Source organism: Microtus ochrogaster, chromosome 7 (assembly GCF_000317375.1).
Source record: "Microtus ochrogaster isolate Prairie Vole_2 chromosome 7, MicOch1.0, whole genome shotgun sequence".
NCBI lineage: Eukaryota > Metazoa > Chordata > Mammalia > Rodentia > Cricetidae > Microtus > Microtus ochrogaster.
Window position 1 is genome coordinate 5,718,842 of NC_022014.1, and position 7,203 is coordinate 5,726,044.

General features: G+C 43.6%; 1 protein-coding gene across 2 annotated transcripts in view; it reads left to right on the top strand.

The window, feature by feature from the left end:
* The window catches only part of Hmox2 (heme oxygenase 2), a 27,511-nt gene that overhangs the window by 14,921 nt on the left and 5,387 nt on the right, over positions 1 to 7,203 (top strand). The window contains exon 2 of one of the 2 annotated variants that reach the window (XM_005349251.3): positions 6,913 to 6,951. The exons of the other annotated variant lie outside the window; for it this stretch is intronic. The gene's annotated coding sequence lies outside the window, so the exon portion shown is untranslated. The remainder of the gene's footprint in view (positions 1 to 6,912; positions 6,952 to 7,203) is intronic. 2 annotated transcript variants of the gene reach the window in all.

Sequence of the window (7,203 nt, forward strand, 5' to 3'; positions counted from 1 at the left end):
GAGAGAGAGAGAGAGAGAGAGAGAGAGAGAGAGAGAGAGAGAGAGAGAGAGAGAGAAGGGGGAAGCAGAGAAGTGGGGAGAGAGGCAGAAGCAAAAGCGAAGATGGAAAGGAGAGCGAGCTCAGGCCGGAAGCTGAAGATCAGCCTGCCTCAGCGGATGGGGAGGGGAATGGATGTGGCTTGTCTCTTAAAGGGACCAAAACCATAACAGTCCCAGGTCTTCCTTATAATAAAAAGCACACACGTCAAGGAAGCAAAAAAGGAAGAGCCCAAGATGGCCGCAGGCAGGTCAGAGGTAATGGGAGTGGGCGTGGCTTGTCCCTTAAAGTGACAGGAAAGCACAACAGAGTGGAGTGTCCAGGTCTGTCAAATTGTGGCCTGTTCTGTTCTCTACTTACTGCCCTGCAGGGGTAGTTTTAAGGCGTTTGGTGTTATCAGAGAAGAAAGTACCTGGGAGCTGGGTTTGCAGAATGACAATTCAGAGCCATCTTGATTACTGACTCCCTCCCTCCAACCCCTAATGTGATTCTGTTTTTTTTTTTTAAATATCTTTCGTTTCTTGAAAATTTCGTACATGTATGGCAGTGTATTTTGATCCCATGATTTACAGTTCTTATTTTTAGAGAAGCTGAAACTGCTATAAAAGTGATAGAGGGGAATTCCACATCAGCTAGCCACGGGGTCCATAGTTTTAAGCTTGCTCAAAATTGTCAGATTTTTTTTTAATTTATTTTATTTATTTATTTATTTATTTTTTGAAATGGGGTTTCTCTGGTATCCCTGGCTGGCCTGGAACTCACTCTGGAGATCCGCCTGCCCCTGCCTTCCGAGTGCTGGGATTAAAGGTGTGTGTCAACTTGCTCATTGTCTTACTCAGAGCTCTTTCTTTCTTTTTTTTTTTCTTTTGGTTTTTTTGAGACAGGGTTTTTCTGTAGCTTTTAAAGCCCATTAAAGGTCGGGCGGTGGTGGCGCACGCCTTTAATCCCAGCACTCTGGAGGCAGAGGCAGGCGGATCTCTGTGAGTTAGAGGCCAGCCTGGTCTACAAGAGCTAGTGCCAGGACAGGCTCCCAACCTACGGAGAAACCCTGTCTCGAAAAACTTAAAAAAAAAAAAAAAAGCCTATTAAAGGTGTGTGCCACCACCGCCTGGCTCAGAGCTTTTTCTTAATACCTTTCTAGAGTTGACTCCCATCTCCCAGAATTTCTTTAGGGAAATTGGTACATATGTTTTGCCCTTTAAAAAATATTTCTACTCAAGGGAGCTAGAGAGATGGCTCAAGGGTTAAGTGTGCTGGCTGCTCTCTCAGAGGACCTGGGTTCTTTTCCCAGCATTTACACAGCAGCAGTTCACAACTATCTAACTCCAATCCCAAGGGATCTGACAGCCTCTTCTGACCTCCTGGGGCATCAGCACACATGGCGCAATGATACACTTGCAATCCCACCCTCCACAGTTTAAAAGAAAATTCCTGCTCAAGTAATTTTATAATTTAGTCAGGGCTCCGTATCTGTTCCTGCTATTCTTATGGTACTGGAATTGCTGCCTTCTTGTTCTGGGGCTTTGTTCATTCCAGACAATGGTAGATGGTAGACAGGGAGCAGGAGGGAGTCTACTGTGATTTCATTTATTGGAGGAAGGCTCCCTCCCTCCCCCCTCCTGCTGTGGGGCTGTGAGAAGTGAACTTACATCTCACACTTGTTAGACAAACAGGAAAGCTGTTTACCAAGACTTCTGATTACCGCAATCATCAGTTCCAGGTTCCTTTGCTGGTGTCTGCTTTGAATGCTGGTATTTGGTCATGATAGAGTTGAGGACACCCATCTTCCTCAACTTAAAAAAAAAAAAATGCTTGTGGAAGGAACCCAAGACAGCTTGAGATGTCACTTATTGAAGATTCTAAAGCAAAAGGATGGTACTTTTAGGTTTTTGTTACTGTTTTTGAGACCAGGTCTCACTATATAGCTTAGGTTTGCTTTGAACTGCCTCACGCCCTGCCTTCCCCCAGTGTTAAGATTGCAAAATAGATACACCACTACACCCTGATTTTTTTTTTTTTTTCGGTGCTGGGGTAGAATATAGGACTTTAAGAATACTAGGAATTTGGGGGAGGGAAATGGGAGGCGGTGGCAGGGAAGAGACAGAACTCTTTAATAAATAAATTAAAAAAAAGAATACTAGGAAAATGTGCTGCCACAGAACAAACCTACCCTATGCATTTAGCTTTCTTGCTATTTACCCAGAGTTGCAAGGGTGTGTTTCATAAATCAGGCTAAAGTTTTTGTCATTGGAATTTCCAGGATTTCCCATCTGGTCTTGCTCTTTATCAAGAGGTTAATAGTGAACTGTGGGGTTGAACTTCCACAAATCAAAATGAAGAAAACATGATACTTACATACCAGATTTCCAGAGGAACCACAGTTACAAAGTTCAGAGACCTGGGGCCATTTATTCTAGAAACATTTTACCTAGAAAATGTTTCCTTGGTGTTGAAAGGCCCCTGTTATCAAGTGTCTCCTTAGGTTAGAGCTGATCCAGCTCTCTGTTGTCCCCAACATCTAGCACAGCTAACACTGAGCTGAGCCAGCATTGAGGAGTGTGAGCATTCTTTCCGGCTGTGGTCACAGGTCTCACCCTGAAGAGAACAGGTACTGCCATTTCCTCACACTGCTGCAGGAGGGCTGAGTGTTCTGGTATGATGCGTCCAGAATCACCTGAATTGGCTGGACTTCTCACATTTCCTTCCTGATTGTTCTACAGTCATCCAACTGCTCTTTCTTAGTTTTGAGTTGTTAGTGACAGGGTCTCACGTGTCTCAGGCTGGCCTTGAACTCATTTGTCTCCAGGGCTGACTCCTGATCTTTCTGCCTCCACCTCCCAAGTGCTGGCTTGTGTTGTCATGCTCACTTTACTAAACCCAGTTGGGGATTGAAGCCCTGGGCTCTCCCAGCTTTCTCAATAAGAGGTCAGCATTTGAGGCGGCATCACAGCTCATACAACATTTTCATGCGTGGTATCTCGTTTTAGTTTTCGCAGCATATTTGAGAAAGGAAAGCAAATTTTGTTGGCCTGTTTAATAGATGAGGAAACTCAACTTCCGGAAATTATGACTCACATACTGCCAAGAGCTAATTAGTATGGAGACCTTATCTCCCAAACCTAAAGACCAGGCCCTGTGTTTGAGGTCAGGCTACCCCTTCCACGCTTGAAGATAAGCTGGGATTCTAGTAATAATTAGCAGTAGGCAGGAGTTCAGAGTTAGCTTCAACATGCTGGCAAATCCACTCAGCGCGTCCCTCCTCCAGTACCAGGTGGTAGCTGATCTAGAAAAACAGGTCACATCTTCTCTGTCCATCCATTTGCTAAATGGAATGTAAAACTGGCCTTTGGTATTTTAATTCTCTTAAAAATTCTTCTAATTACTTGGAGAGGAGTTGTGTGGGTGAATGTAGGCTTGTTTTGGGCTGAGAGGGCACCTTTTGAGAATTGGGTCGCCTACCACTGTGAGTTCTAGGTTTTCAGGCTCATGCTCACGCATGTTTACTCTGAGCGATCATACCATTTATGTGCAGTTAATTCTTACGAATGCTAAATTTTATTCTCCCCACCTCCCCTAGCAGTTTTGTATTGTTTTGAGATAGGGCCTTGGCATTTATAACAGTCCTCCTGTCTCCACTCCTCAAGTGTTATGATAACAGGCATGCATGAATGCTAGAGTTTAGTGGTGCTAAAGAGACCAAGTTACTCTTCAGTTTGCCTTCAGGAACTGGGTTTATTATGTTGATCCTTCCTATTTGTCCTGGCATGGTCTGATAAGCTCACCCAGGGATGCCTAATACTGTTTCATTTCCTAAGGTTGCTCGTGTGATCTTTCCACAATGTATGCCTGTCTCAAAAAGAAAATTATTTGTCAATTAAAACTTGGAAAATAAAGAGAAAAAAGAACTAGATCTAAAGTTAAAATCAGATCTCATAATGGTTCATTTAGTGCCAAGACACCCAGTTACACACTCAATATACAGCTTTTGTTTAGCTTGTATGTCCAGTGCATTCTGTGTCTACACTGTGACAGTTATAACTCAGATTGGAGGCTCCAGAGGATGCTGTGCTCTGATGGATTGGACCCTGGTAGTGAATCTGAGGGGAATCCTGATGAGCCCTGTAGGAAGCTTCTGGTTTAATTGGGGCAGTTCACATATAGGGTAGTATGGTATCAGTTATCTACAGGAGTGAAATCTTGAACCATAGACAGTCTTCTAAGAAGCAGGCAGGGGACTCACAGTGATGGCAAGAAGCCTAATGCCCAGCAGAAATCTGTTCAAAGAGGGAATCATGATCAAGTCTTGGTAAAGAATGCTAGGAGCAGCCACTTAACCTCCCTGTGCGTATGGGATAATAACAGTGACTCATGTTGTGGGCGTAAACCGATTGTTGCTGAATGTCACTACCCAGTGAGTCAGACTCACAGCATTGTTCTAATGCCAGGGAACAGGTCACCCTGCCATTGCTTTTCTGTTACCTGTTCCTTTCCTTCAGTGCAGAATGAATACCAGAAGTCTTTATTGTTCTTTAGATCATTGGATAGGAAGTGGCCGTGATATGGACCTTAGGTTACATTTCTCCCTGGCAGCAATGCTCTGAATTACCTGGCCTTGTGAAATTTGCTGGAGTTAGTCTTCACGAAGGAGAGTTTCTTTGAATAACGTCTGTTATTTCAGAAAGTCCTAATGCCTTCACAGTGCTTTACCAGGAACAACAGCTCTGAGGTAGATGTTTTAGATCTGCTATGTGGGTACCTCTTGCTGTGGTAGGAACTTGCTGCTTCACTCAAAACAGGTATTAGAGTGAAAACCAGCAAGCCCATTGGGAAAACAGCTGGCAGTACAGGAATTAGGGAGTAGCAGTCAGGTTTTTTTTTTTTTTTTAAAGCTGGGTGGGGCAGGGCACAGAATGCCCTTTCTGCTGCAACTTGTGGTAGCAGAAGGGCCAAGGACTGACTTCCTGTTGACTAGTTCAGGACAGAACTTTGCTAGTTTTCTTATAACAACCAATTTCTATTTGTGTTTCCTTTTTACTCTTTCCTTTCCTGCATTTCTCTCTTTCCCTTTTCTCTTTTTTCTTTCCAATAGGATAGTGCTACTTTACATAAAAGAAACAGTCAGTTGGCTAAGTTGGCCAACAAAAACCATAAATGAGGAGTTTTCCAGATTCTCTCCCTGTTGTTGTTAATGTACTTATATGGTGATATAATCCTTGCTGGGCAAGCACTCTACCTCTGAGCAGCATTCCCAGCCCTGTACAGTGCTGTGCTGCTTATACATAGTTGTAGTCGCGGTTTGGATGTTTTTGGTTTTGGTTTTTTGAGACAAGGTTTCTCTGGGTCACAGTTCTGGCTGTCTTGGAACTTGCTTTGTAGACCAGTTTGGCCTCGAACTCACAGAGGTCCTCCTGCCTCTGCCTCCCAAGTGCTGGGATTAAAGGTGTGCGCCACCACCTCCTGTCATATATATTTTTTTAATGTAGACTATTCTGTACATGATCACAGTTTGTCAGCTTGTCAGGGTGGTGCTAGCATTGTTACTGTCCTTTGAGTAGCTCAAGCCTTGGCTGTTAGGCTGTATGATTTATTTTCTTACTTTACTATTATTAGGGTATAGATTACTGGGTTTTGTTTCTTTGTGTGTTTGTTTTTTCAAGACAAGGTTTCTCTGTGTTAACAGTCCTGCTGTCCTGGAAGTTTCTTTGGAAACCAAACTGGCCTCAAACTCACTGAGATCCGCCTGCCTTTGCCTCCCGAGTGCTGGGATTAAAGGTGTGCACCACTGCCTGGCCCAGTTTTCTATTTTTAAGGAGTATGTCCTAGAGTGTACAGGTCAACAGAGGATTTGGAAATGTAACTTTTCAAAGACTGAGATAATTTTTTCCAGTAGGGCAAGATAACCTCTTAGTATTACCTGTGTGGCCATTCGGTCAAGGAGTGGTAAATCGGCAACAAGAATGGACACATTTTGTCCCCCTGCAGGAGCCTATGTTGGTTGAATATGGTAACTCAGCCTTCCTGGAAAGGGAGCTTTCAGATACCCTTGAGGACTCAGTATTCTTCAAAGGGAAATAAGTAAATTGTGCTTGGAGATTAGAAAACTATTGAAGTGATAAACAACAGGTTATTAATATTATTTTATTGTTTAAAAAAATGCATCCTTAAGCAGGGCAGTGACGATGCATCTAATCCCGAGCTACAGCCCTACCTCAAGGGCTGTTCTTACACCTGATTGTCTCAGTTGTAGAAAATGCTCAGTAAAGAAGTACTAATTGAAACAGAAAATTGGCCGGGCGGTGGTGGCGCACGTCTTTAATCCCAGCACTCGGGAGGCAGAGGCAGGCGGATCTCTGTGAGTTCGAGACCAGCCTGGTCTACAAGAGCTAGTTCCAGGACAGGCTCCAAAGCCACAGAGAAACCCTGTCTCGAAAAACCAAAAAAAAAAAAAAAAAAAATATTGGATCAACAAGAAACAGAAAATTAAGCTTTCTTTTTCCTTGGCCAGCTTGGCCAGATACGTCTCCAGAGTTGGAATTTCTGCCTTTATGAGTTGACTTATTGATGATGATGTGTCACAGTGTTCATTAAAAAGTTGCCCTTGCTGTGCTGCTAGAGAAGACGTCTCATGAGATGGAGGATAAAATTGCCGCATTATGGGTTGTATTCCCTTGCTGATGAAAGGTGAGCCTTGAGTAGGCAGTGGGCGTTGATCAGCTTAGACTTTTATTTCATGCAGCCCAGCAGAGTACAGAATAGGCTTGGGACAGTTTGCTAGGTGACTCAGTTGAAGGTGTCTCAGGTTTGTGGAGCTGTTGGGCACAGCCTGGCTTAATTAAACTCTAACAACACCCTGTTCATCCTTTTTCACTTGGCAGCCCACAGGTAGAACGGAAAGCCTTGCATTGCTTACTAAGGTGAGATCCCCGGCAGCCTTTTTTTTTAATGTATCTTTCTTTTACGTGTTTAGTAGCTTTTTATTTGTGTATAATTTCAAACATGCAGGGGAGAAAATGATAAGACTAGTACAAAGAACTTTTGTAGCCCAGTAGTAGTGCACACCGTTAATCCCAGCACTCGGGAAGCAGAGGTAGGCAGATCTCTGAGTTTGAGGCCAGCCTTGTCTACAAAGCAAGTTCCAGGATAGCGAGTTACATAGAGAAACCCTG